General features: G+C 48.4%; 1 protein-coding gene across 4 annotated transcripts in view; it reads left to right on the forward strand.

Moving 5' to 3' along the window:
- The window catches only part of Zfhx3 (zinc finger homeobox 3), a 287,724-nt gene that overhangs the window by 18,436 nt on the left and 256,587 nt on the right, over window positions 1–12,701 (forward strand). Inside the window, exons 1-2 of one of the 4 annotated variants that reach the window (XM_031341362.1) lie at window positions 11,943–12,086; window positions 12,189–12,662. The exons of 1 other annotated variant lie outside the window; for it this stretch is intronic. The gene's annotated coding sequence lies outside the window, so the exon portion shown is untranslated. Of the gene's footprint in view, window positions 1–11,942; window positions 12,663–12,701 lie in introns of those variants that run through there. 2 more of the 4 variants (XM_031341363.1, XM_031341361.1) reach the window with 2 other exon arrangements.

Here is a 12,701-nt window from a genome sequence, read left to right on the forward strand (position 1 = left end):
CCAGGGTCCATTTGCCTTGTCCCTTCTGTTGGGGTGCACGGCCTGGATGTAGGGGAAGGAGGGGCACTCCTGACCAGCAGCTCTAGGACTGCAGGCAGGAAAAGACTGATCATAAATAAATAAAAAGGCCACGTCTGACCAAACCCCCAACCCCTAAATCTTGAAGGCCACTGGAGCAGGAAATTGAGTGACTGCACCGAGCAGCTTTGCTCCCCGCACCCTGCTCCCCCCGCCCCCGCCCAACCCACCCCCGCACCCTGCCCTGGCCTGAAAGGTTCTCTGGGCTGTCTAAAAGGTTTGCCCTCCCCCCTCCCTTAATTCAGAAATTGCAACGATATAGCTAAAGAGGAAGTGCATTTTTAAAACGCACTGAACACTCAATGGCCACAGATCTGAGTGATATTGAAAGAGGAAGGATTGGATGGAGAAGGAAAAGGAAAAAGCCTGTGCGTGTGTGTGTGTGTGTGTGTGTGTGTGTGTGTGTGCAGGATATTCTCCGAGACAGCCTCGGAAAAGGGAAAACAAAGGCGACCGTGGCGTGAGAAAGGCAGAAATAAGTGGGAGAGATATATGAGCGTTGGGGGAGGGGCGCTCAGGCCGTGGCTGGGAGGAGGGATGCGGGAATGCTGGCTGAGAGGCGGGTCGCACACGTGTGAGGGAGAGGGAGAGCGAGCGAGAGACGATGATGTCAGCATTTCCTTCTGGGCTGGTCACGTGGTCCTTGCCAGGTAAACAGACTGGAAATAGACTCCATAAAGGCAGCCTGCTGGGGGAGGCAGCGGCGATGGCTTCACCCTTTCGGTTCTGCTCTATCTTCAGCGAGCAGGTTTTCCTCTCTGAGCCGAGGGAGATTGTGTTCTTAGAGCCCAAGGAACAGGATCTAAGACTGAACGTGATTTGCTTCTTTGTAATTAACCCAAGGAGTTTAGAGTCAGTTTGGTTTTGAGGGGCGGTGTTGGCGGGGTGGGGGCTCCATGAATGGCTTGTCTTATTGCTTAGACAGGTCAGAGGGGTTAGGGCTGGATTGGGAGGGGCAATTTGGAATGAAACTCAGATGCTGTCCTTACAAGCAGGAGGATTCAAAAATGTTCAAGAATCTAATACAGCTCTGTGTGAGACTTGAGTGTCACAGGGAGGGATCGAAGCCACACAGATAGTCAAAAAGGCTGTTGCTGCTGGGCTCAGTGGCACACACCTGTAATCCCAGCACACATGAGGCTGAGACAGGGAGACTGGGAATTCTGGGACAATTTAGGTTGCTTACTGGGTTTTCTTGAGACAAAACACGGCTTTGTAAGCACAGCTCGTTAATAAATATAAATGGATTCCCCAGCAAGGCGGCATGATAAGAATTTAGGGCATGTTCAAATTCAAAGGACACATCTGAAAACTTGATCTGACAGGAGAGGTGGAATGGGCCTTTAATCCCAGCACTCTGGATGAGGAAGTGGGTGGATCTCTGTGAGTGTCCAGCCTGGGACAGGCCAAGGCTATGTAGAGAGGCCTTGTCTCAAAAACAAGCAAGCAAGCAAGCAAACAAACAAACAAGAAACAAATAAAAAAAAAAAAGAAAAAGAAATTTTTAAGAAAGCTAAGGGAAGAAACTTGTTTTCTCTAGATAGCTATCATCTTGGTTGTGGTCTCAAATTCCTGAAAGTAAGGCCTCTGCATGTCTGATGAAACTCTCTTTTACGTCATTCCAGTTTGTATAATTTTGGATCAGAACGGTACACCTTGTTTCCTCTCCTTGTGGGAGTTTGGCCAAGGCCCTGTGAGAAGTAGGACTATCAAAGCTGTGTGTGTCTTCTGGGCTGGGAGAGGGTTCTGGGTTGGAGAGGGTTCCTGAGTGTGTAGCCTGGACAGTGCCAGACAATTGGGGAGGCCTTAGTAGTCCTATGAGAGCAGCAGGGTTTATTCACCAAATAAATAGGTACAAGAAGCGACTGTGCACCCCCACCAAGGCACAAGGCCTCTTAACTTGCCTTTTCTCTCTCTGTGCTCTCTCTCCACTTGCTTTCTTCAACCATCTCTGGTGCTTTTAGAGCAAAAAGGCACCTGAACTTCAAGATGAATTGGGGCACCCAGTGTGTCAGTAGTTAGACTTAGGAGGTGACTGGAAAGTGGGTTTTAGTTGCATCAGGGGAATGGGGGTATGAGATGTTTGTGGATGCCATTTCTCTACACCCCCTCTCCCCATTAGTTCCTCTCACGAGTGAGGGGTGATGAACTAACGCACACGCATGTCCTTTGCACCCCCAGGGGTTAAAAGATAAGATATTTGATCCCTTCCTCTGGTAACAACATATGTCACTCTGACACAAGTCCTAGCCCTGAGTTATTTTTTGCAGCATTATGTAATTGGATTGCCTAGTCAGAAGTGCTTCCTTAACAAGCCTTTCAGCAGCCCTCCATGTGGGCCAGGCCAGCCAGTCCTGCCCAGTGGCATACACCCACACTTGTGAAGCTTCAGTCAGAGCCAACCAGCTAATCACAGTGAAGGGAGGCCAGTGTGTGGTCTAACCCTGTAGAGCCATGCAGAGCAGAAGGATGCTTAAGACCTGGTTAGAACCTATGAGGCAGGAGCTGGCAGCTCTCTCTCTCTCTCTCTCTCTCTCTCTCTCTCTCTCTCTCTCTCTCTCTCTCACACACACACACACACACACACACACCCTTTTCTACCTTAGGGTCTGCAAAGCCTACACTCTCATTACCCAAGAAGCCTGCCTGCCCTTTGGGTATTCCTGTCATCTAATTCTCAGCTTACTGGATTTCCTAATATTTTTTCATGAGTGGTTGGTCATCTGATTATCCCTTCCTGTTAGCCTTGATGACTCACAGAAGTAAGGAACTTGTCCCAGCTTCGGCCTGACTAAGACAATTTGCAAAAGAAAACAAGAAAGCCTAGTAGAAACTCCCCCCTCCCACCCCCAAGGTGGAAGCAGCTCAGGCTAGCCAATCTGGTGCATACTTGGGCATTGCTTCAGGGTTGTACCCTTGTAGACATCCCCAGCTAAGCTGCTGTGGATGCATTTCTCTGTCACAGAGAGCATCCTTCTTGCTGGCCAGTGACTGTCTCCTATCCTTGAATGTCAGCCCTGAAACCGTGCGGAAACTAAAGCCTGTTTTGCCTTTCCGCCTCTCCCCCTATTTACATGGCACCCCTAGCTAGCTTTCCTTTTCCTACAGGCACTTTGCTTGTCTTGCTTTGACAAGAGGCAGCTGTTGTGAAGTCCCACAGAATCTGGGTTCCAGTTCAAGCTGAGCAACCTTAAAGCTGTGTGGCCTTTAAGTGAGTAAAGAGCCTCTCTGAGTGTGATAATTCTCTCGTGTAGAAAATGGAACTCATTAGAGTGTTTCCCCAGGGGCCCCTAGGAGAAATGAATGCAATTACAGGTACAGCAGATGGAAAGAAACTTTACATAGTAGGTGCTCAGCAAACACGACAGATTCTGGGAGAAGAGAAAATAGACACTTGTTTGACTCCTGAGAAGAAACCTCCACCCCTATTAATCTCTACACATAACATCATTTTGAATTTCAGCATCATTGGGTTGGGAAGGAGGAAGAGATGCCCCTGGTCCTAGGATCTGTGGGATAGATCCTCCCTGGCTATTTCATAAGTTTCCCCACCTAAAAACTGCCCCACCTGGCGCTCCTTTGCAGGCCCTGTCTTCCTGTAGACCCCTGTTTCTTTCACCTGTGGCCGGAAACAAAAAAGGGAAATGGCTGGACACGGTCTCACCCAAAGGTGAGTCCTGCTGTGAATCTCGGCCTTCTGGTTGGAGCCCACAGGGCAGGGGACAGAGACCAAGAGCAAAATGAGGTAGGCGCAGACAGCTTCAGGCTAATAACTGCGGAGGCCGGGAAAAGAGGTTCCCTGGAGCTGGGGGCAGGGAAGAGCCAGCACCTCCGGGTTCTGGTCGCTGAAGTAAACAAACACCCGGAGCCTATCGCATTGACCGCACCTGGAGGGGCCACGGATGGTGTGGTCCACCGCCTGTGGCAGCGTGCGCCGCTATCCTAGTTGGCAGGAAGCCCTTCCCTAAAGACTGTAAGTCTAACCTTTAGCATTCAAGTGTCGGGGGCTAAAGTGTCGTTATGAGCAGTTTTTCCTGCTGCTGCGTTCCCAGACTTCGGGAGGAGGGTCGGCGCAAATCCACCCGCTTTCTTTTCTTTCTCATTGTTTTTCCCCTCCCAGTCAAAACGCGCGAGGGAGGGAGATGCTCAGAGCCAGGCACGCAAGACACTGGCATCGCTGAAGTTGACCTTCCGCTAAACCAAACACCCACTCCCACCTCCTTTGGTTAGGAGGGTCTGCGGTTCGCCCCAGTGGGTCCTCCACTCCCCGCTCGGCCCTGAGGCCGCGAAGGCTACAGAACCCGGCTTCTTCCCAAACACCTAGGCTGGGAGGGAAAGACTGGGATTTGGGACTCTCCAGTGTCGTCCTGCAACTGGCGTTCAGGGACCTCTTCCTGGGCAGCCCCACCTCTGTTCCCAGAGGGGCGGGGGTGGGACGTTGGTGGCCCAGCAGTGTCTTGGAAGCTCGACAGGCTGCAAAGGCGGCGGAAAAATCTACAGAACAGGCAGCCCCAGCTAGGGAGTTGCAGCGATGGGGAGGAAGGGCTGGGCCTGAATGTTGCGGGTCCGGGCCAGGGGGTGTGCCTGCGGCCGCGCCCTCTGCTTTCCAGCTGGGCTGCTGGGGCCCGGTCTGGGCGTAATGGTTTTTCTAGGTTCCCGCAGAAGAACAGTGACAGGGTTGCTCCGCTGGGGCTAGCCTATTTCTCCTCCCAGCCGAGGGGCCCCAGGAACGTGCCAGGCGCACACCTGCAAGGGGCACTTGGGTTTCTGGGCTGCGGCTATTCACTGGCCTCAGCTTTTCAATTGGTGTCTTCAGGAGCCAGAGTCTCCTGGCCTCCTCCCGGCATCCCAAGCCAGAGGGAAGAAAGGGTTCCCGAAATATCAGGCTAGGCGTGCCAGATACTAGGGATGCGCGCACTAGCTCGGAGAACCGGGATCTGCATCTTGGGGAAATGTCGGGATTCCTGGTGGTTATGGTTTAGGAAAGCAGAATAGAGGGATTTGGGGATGGGACTGGTCTCTACAATGTCCAGCCCCCAGATGGGGGAGGGGGAGGGAGAGGATAGTAAGGCAGATACAAAAATCGGTGCGTCCTATTCTGGCCTCGAGAAACTGGCGTCGAATGTCAGTACTACCCACTGAGCTCTTAGAATCTAACTGGCAGGCGGCTGTGGTTTTAAGGGCGCGCCCGAAGCACACAGGGGGTCAGTGCCCTGCCCTATGCTGAGTCTGAAGGCCGTCCAGAGGAGAATGTGGCTAGCTGGAGCCAAATCCCTGGTGCCCCAAGCCTGTTGCGTCCTGGACCTCTCGAGGGACCTCGCGGGGTGCTTGCTTCTGTCCATTTTCCCCATGCAAAGGCGGGCCCCAGATTTCGTGCCTTACGCACGCTCTAAGATCAGATTCACCTTTCTCTCTAGTCTTAAGAACGAGAAACAAAACGAATCGGTTGTTTTTTTCCTTTAGAAAAACTATCTGTTCAACGTTCCTTGTTGTTTAAATTGTCCTCAGAAAAATTTTTCCAACTTCATTTGGAAAAAAAAAAGTTGATGTGTTCCCCAAACCCTGTTTTTCTTTAATCCACCCCCTTAGACGTGCAGTCGGTTACCTCGGAGGTTTTCTGAGGCGAAAACAGTGAAATGGAATGGAAGGGAGGAGGAAGACTGGGAATCTCTCATTTTAAATCCCATTACTGGCTTTGAGAAGCACCAAAAAAAAAAAAAAAAAAAAAAAAAAAAATCAGGAAAAGCTAGTTCGTCCCCCACTGATTTTTTTCACTTCAAAGATTTCCCTCACCCCTTAAATCAGAAATATTATGGCACTAGGTATTTCTCAAGGAAAAATGCATACTTTTTCTTTCTGAACATATATATATGATATAGGTTCCTTTTTTTACATTTCTCAGCAAAAGAAAAAAGGGTGTGTGTGTGTGTGTGGCATTCAATTCCCTCGTCATTAAACAAGCCATGCCTGCAAGAAATGCAAGCATGGGGGGATTGCTCAGCCACCCATCCCTCCATTAGCGCATGCCTGCCTGTCAACAATGCACGTGCCACCGTGGGCATCCTCTCCCCAGGCCAGCCCTGGTGAAGCACACACAGCTCTGTTCCCCAGACCATCACCCCCGCCCGCTCTTCTCCTCTCAGGGTTTCCTTTTCTTTAGGCTGGAGCGGACAGGCCGGAAGCTTCCGTCTCTCCCCAAGTTATATGCTCTTGGGAATCCCTAAAGCGCACGTTGTCCAACCAAGGGTGTCTGTCCTGCAGTTATTCACTTTGTTGAGTTGTGATGAGGTTAGTTCTGTCTCCTCCTCGCACCCGCCTCCGGCTTTTGATGCGGTGCAGACTTCTGGTACCAGGTCACCAGCCAGTGTGTGGTGGTGGTGCAGAACCCAGGAGAGCCACAGACTCTGTTGCTCCTGCCCACCCCCACTCCTCCAGATTGGACTTCAGATTTCCGTTGCAAAGGAGGGAACTGGGGAATCCAACACTACTCCTGGTGCCGACTAATGAACTTGCATTTTTCACGATATGTTAGGTACTGAAGGCAGGCTTTATCGATAGGAACTCTTTCAAGGACCCGGCACTCTAAGTTTGGGAGTAGTTCTTTAAAGGTTTTTACTTCTGAGAAATAGGAAGAAAGAATGAATGAAACATACCCATAATCCATGGACTGGGGATGACACTCAAGAGTAGGTTGTGGTGTCTTTTGAATTGGGAGTTAAAAAGGGGGGGGGGGGTGTGAAGCTTGTCCCCTCCTCCTTGCTCCAGGGCTGAAACCTCTTTTAAATTCCAGCGGCCAATTTGGTTTGATTTCCGAGGTCTGGAGACTCTGACAAGGTTGGGGGCAGGCAGACTGGAAAAGACAGACCTCAGCTGCCTTTGGATCAGCTGTGCTGCCCTTGGCCCTGGAAGCACAGGTTGGATCAAGGTGATTTGCCTTCACCTCAGAGGGAAACCCAGGGGAGGGCATGGGAGACCGTCTTGTTTTAAACTTCCGTTATCTCCTCAGCTCTGTATCTTCCACTTGTCTTCTTTCCTCCAGGGATCGGGGGTCTTTCTGTTAGGCTGAGCCAGGTCTTTTACACACACACATACACACACACACAAGTATTTTTGTATTATTATAACTTTCCAAAAGAACTATGCTATGTCAGTTTCCTAACTGGCCAGCATCCTGGGGGAGGATTGGGGAAGCTCATTTTTGGCTAACACCTGCCCTATGGACACCAGCTGCACCCCTCCACCTCCCCAGAACTCACAAAACCTGCGTGCTGAGACTCCACATGCTACCCTTATGCCAACGCGGGAGACTTTGACATTTTGCTCTTTTCCAGTGAAATGACTTAGGAACAAATCTGAATTTGGCTTATGGTCATCTTTCAGGCTTGAAAAGTATTTTTGATGAAAAGTGTTCTGGGGGCTGTGTGAGATGGGAGGGGAAAAAGAACTGACCAAAAATGTAGACACAAAGCAAGAAGCTGTGTGTAACAGACCCCACGGTGTCCATCCACTCAGGACTGTAGGAGAGTGTGTATGACTTGAGTCTGAGGCAGAGAGGGGCACGTTCAAACTTCTTCCTGCTAAGGGCATCCCAGTCTTCTGCAAAGGAGAAGGAAGTTTTGACCCACATTGGCTTCTTATTCCCTGCCATACTGAGGATAAACTTTCAGAATTGGTACTTAGAACTCCAGTACACAGGGGTTTCATGGTAGGGGCAGAACTACTGAAAGAGAAACTTGGGATACTCAGAGAATAACCCACAGCCCTAGGAGTAAAAGGGATCTGTCCGGTTCGTCTGGGGGGAAGGGGGTGTCAAGAGGTGGACTGGGACCAGGCAAGGAAATGGATGGAACGCCACGTGCTTGCGCCTAGTTGCTGCTCTCTCTTGTGTTTCCAGCTCCCCCAACCCCCTTCCCCATCTTCTGCCATTTCCAGAGGCAGGAGAAAGGTGATCTCGGACTTGACCCCTAAATCACAGCTGCCGGTGGCTGCACCTCGCTCAGGGATGAGCACGTCCCCTTCCCAGGGCTCTGGCAGCTTAACCCTTTTCTCCCCGTTAGCTCAGAGGCCCCGTGTCCATCGGCAGAGACTAGACTGCTGAATTGCTGCTAGCAGTCCGCCTCCCCAGCTTTGCACCTTGCAACTGGTGCAGAGACCACAAAAGGTAGTCTCACAAAAGGGTGAGATGAAGGGAGTGAGGAATCCCGGGCACAAGCACTGCCAGGGAGCCCAAGGAAGAGCGGAGTTGGCGGAATGACGAGAGATGTTTGGATCCTGTTAACTACTCAGACAGATGCACTTCGGCATGTCTGTATTTATGGAATCCATATGTTGTCGTGGCAAATGAAAAGACGGCAACACATACATACAATAGACTTAGAATAACAATACACATTTAAAAAGAGACCGAATATTCTTCACCCTTCAACCCTTCTCTTACATGGTGAGCCAGAGATCTTCAGAGACTCATCCGACCTCCCCTGACTCCACACTGAGTCTCAACCACCCCCCTTTTTACTGTGTCCCCAGTCACCCTGTTGGGGGGATTCCTAGGGCCCCAAGCCAGACTCTTTCTAAGAGAAATAAACTAGCACCCCGTCTCTTTCCCCCTGACATTGGTCCATTGCATATTTAACCCTTGGACCAAATAATAGCTACGATCCCATATTCTGGAAACTGTAGGGAAACAGATTCACACTCAAATTCAGCATCTACATCCTCTTCATTAAAACAACATTGCTGTGTTACATTTTCCAAAGAAATGGCTTCAAACAGACCTGGAAACATAAATCCCCCAGTGAGAAAAAGCCTCCTAATAGCTCTATACAGTACCTGCATTTGTGCACACCTTGTCTATTTGTGTGCACAGACGTTCACACATAGATGACAAGGCATGGGAAGTCATTCAAATGTATATTTATGTACCGCTTTATGCATATACTTTTGTTATCTATAGCCATTCATTTCAGAGAGAGGCAGAAAAATAGCAATGCAGTATTTAGCCTACATTCCACTTTCCCTCCCCACTGTAAAAAGGCCTTAAAAAACCAGGTTGGTCTAAAATTTTCTGCCTTCTTTCCTGCTAAATAAAGAATTCAGATTTTGGATTTTAGGCACCCCCCCATTTTGTATATAAAATAATCCATATAGATGCTGGATTATCATCTAAGCATTATTGAATCACACAAGGTTGATACTTCTTACAATGAATTCTCTCAGTAAAATTAGCATAAGTATTTACAAGACTAAGCTGACATTTTCCTATAATTGCAACATGAAATAAATTTATATCCAGAATTTTTTCCTAAATAGGGACTTCCTTCACACCTTTTTTTTTAAACATAAGAGGCTACAAGTTCACTTCTCATGCTATTTACATTTTAAAAGAAAATAAGCACATGGCATTTAACTGGTTTTTCAACATCTACAAGGAGAAATTTAATTCTGCTGCATCTTTAAAAACCAAACAGATTTATGAAGATTCATGAAGACAGAGAAAGAGGAGGCAAAACATACTCCTGCAGGGCTGAACAGTTTTCCTTACCTGATGCATTATGGAAAAATTCAGAATTTACCAGTCTTCCTTCTGTCAGCTACATTTTACACTGACCTGTATTTTGAACTGAAAGGGGGGGGGAAAAAAAGATTAACTGTTGCCAGTGAAAATTTTAAAATAATAATCAGAAACCGGACAAACTGAAGGTAAAAATATACAATGGCTACAATAAAGATAAATATTTATTTAATCAAAGCAGAGGTTGTATTTGGACTGTAGGAATGTTTCATCCTTCCTCTAAAAAAAAAAAAAAAAAAAAGCCAGAAAGAAAAAAGCCAGGGTCTTCACACGCTCCTGGAGAGTCCCCATTGTCCAGGGCTATCGAGAGCCCAGAATGGTATTAACCTCACAAAAGACACATTGTGCAGGGGACAAAAAAAAGCCCCTTCTTCTACAATAACTTTTAGCTTTTTTATTTTTAGAAAATGACAAAGGTTTTGCAAGCACTGACTGGTGAAACCTGTAGCAAGCCAGGCTGGACTTGGCTTTATTGATCAGCTGTCCCGCATGGAAAAGCAACCAGGAAACTTTGAATGGCAAACCCAGATTTGGCTCATACAGAGGAAACCCCTGATTTTTCTAAATGTATTTTATCTCCCCCCTACCCCTGCCCATGCCCCGCCTAAATAAAACAGCATTATTCCCAGAGTGAATTCAGAAGGATTAGATGAGGTAACTGTAAAATCCTAAACCGGTTTTCTCCCCCTAGTCTTGTCTAAGAAGCTGCAATGGTCTTAAGAGCATTGGACAATCTCTCAAAATGAAGAATTACTTTCTAATCAAACAGATTTCCTGATTAATTCCCAAATTCCTTCTTAGATGAATAATCTTGGTAGGCTGGGGCAAAAAAAAAAAAAATTAACCCTCAAGAAAAATAAGTTTTATCGAGCTCCCTCCCTACCTGGTATTATAGGGTTTACTTGTTGGCAAATCAGCTAAAGTGCATTTTATTTCATCACAGACAGTGTAATTTCAATGACACTAGTTCTCGTGTAGAACTTATAAAAATACATACTTGTCATTAAAGAATATATTCAGTACTCAGTAGCAGGGGTGCGCTGAAACTGGAGGGAGAGAGAGAGAGAGAGAGAGAGAGAGAGAGAGAGAGAGAGAGAGAGAGAGAGAGAGAGAGAGAGAGAGCGAGAGAGAGAGCTGTTCTTCCTGCATTTATTTGCTTGCTTTTTGGAGGTACCATACCCCAGTCTGAGTGATAGCTTTGATGTACTGGGAATCCGGAAAGTAGCAGGGTCCCTGGTTGCTGTCTTTGATTCTAGGGAATCTCCTTTGGGCTCTGGTGGGATGCGCTATTCCTAGTCTTTATATGAAATCCATCCCCTCATTTCAAGCCCTTTAGCTTCAGGACTGCTCCAAACTCTTGGAGGTAGCTGTAAGATTTTTTTAAGTATGTAATTTCCCCTCTTTCTACACTCTAGACCTTTCCTCGATATTTAAACATATTGGCTTTCTTTCTTTCCTTTTTTTTTAATGAATTTTGTCTGAAATTATTTTTTCGCTGCTTTTATTACAACCTTGCTTTTGATGGCAAAATAGCTTCCTGTGTTTTTAAAAACATCTGCTTCCCAGGCTCTACGCGAGAAAAATTGATTTTACTTTTCTCTTAAGTCCAGAAAGGTGGAAAGTTGGACTTCTTTTCGAAGGCAACTTTTCCCTTTCTTGTCTTTCTTAAGCTCAACCCCCTTCTAGTTCTGACTCCCTTTGCTCCGTTCATTTCTTCTGGTCACCCCCATCCCCTGCCTCTAAGGATGCAGAGCACACTGACTGTATCTTATGTCAGAGAATAAAATGAACAGATTTTTGTCTAGTCTATGCTATGTGTTAAAGTTTTCCATATTTTCTTCCTTCATCCTCTGATTTAAGGAGAGTTAATTTTACTCTGTTTAAAAAAAAAATCCCTGATTTGCAATTTAAAGTGGCCTCCATTCTAAGCCTCTGGTCTTTCCCTTAAAACCTCTGTTTTAAGCTGCCCCACGCCACTATTGACCGCCCTCGCCCCCCTCCCCAAGATGTTCTTTTTCTACTTAATTTAAGCATTGTTGCATTTTCTTTTAGAAAAAGAAAAGATAAAGAACGAGAAAAATAAATTACAAGAAAGAAAAAAGAAAAAAAATCTTAAAAAAATCTTAGTCAGGTCTCTATTGTTGCTTCACATTTCACTTCACGGTAGTGTGTGTGTGTGTGTGTGTGTGTGTGTGTGTGTGTGTGCGCCGGTGTGTGTGTTTTTAATACATGCATAAACTTTTGGTGCCTCTCTCCCTCTGCCTAGCCTTTTCTCCCATCCTCTCTTCCTGCTCTCCTTGCCCTGCTCATCACTTTCCCCTGGTTTTTTTTTTTTCCTCCCTTCCTCCCCTCTGCCTCCCTCCACCTCCCCCTTTTCTTTTTTGCTGAATCTTATTGATCCAGAAGGTGGCTAATTAGCCCTTCCCGTCGTGCCTGGGTAATGAAGCACATGCGCACTGAATTAATCACAGCCATTTTTTGCAGGAAACTAATTAGCAGAATAAAGATCCAAAGACTTTTTTTTCTTTTCACTCATCAGCTCCCACTTCCAGCGCGTCCCCTCCGACCGCTGCAGCCGCCGCCGCCGCCGCCGCCTCCTCCTCCTCCTCCTCCCGGCCGCAGCCGCCGCCGCCGCCGCCGCCTGCTTTGCATCCCAATTACAGCCTAGAGCCGCTGCCGCCGCCGCCGCCGCTTCTCCTCCGTGGCCCCTGCCCGCTCCGGGGGCTGTAAACTCCCCGCCAACCATGCTGCTCGGCGGCAGCGGCGGCGGCGGCTCCGGCTCCCCGGCTGCGGCCGCCTCCCGCCCCGGGCTCCGCCGAGCGCGCTCCAGCTCCGCCGCCGCCGCCGCCAGCAGCGCGTCCTCCGCCGCCGCCCCCCGCCAGCCGCCGCTGCTGCCTTGATGGGCTCCGCGGCCCGAGCGCCTCTTTTCGGGATTAAAAGCGCCGCCAGCTCCCGCCACCGCCGCCGCCGCCAGCAGCGCCGCTGCAGCCGCCGCCGCCGGAGGAGCAACCGCGTAAGTGGCAACTTTTCCCTCTTTTTTTTTTTTTTCTCC

The sequence above is a fragment of the Mastomys coucha genome, unplaced genomic scaffold (genome assembly GCF_008632895.1).
Source record: "Mastomys coucha isolate ucsf_1 unplaced genomic scaffold, UCSF_Mcou_1 pScaffold22, whole genome shotgun sequence".
NCBI classification, from domain to species: Eukaryota; Metazoa; Chordata; class Mammalia; order Rodentia; family Muridae; genus Mastomys; species Mastomys coucha.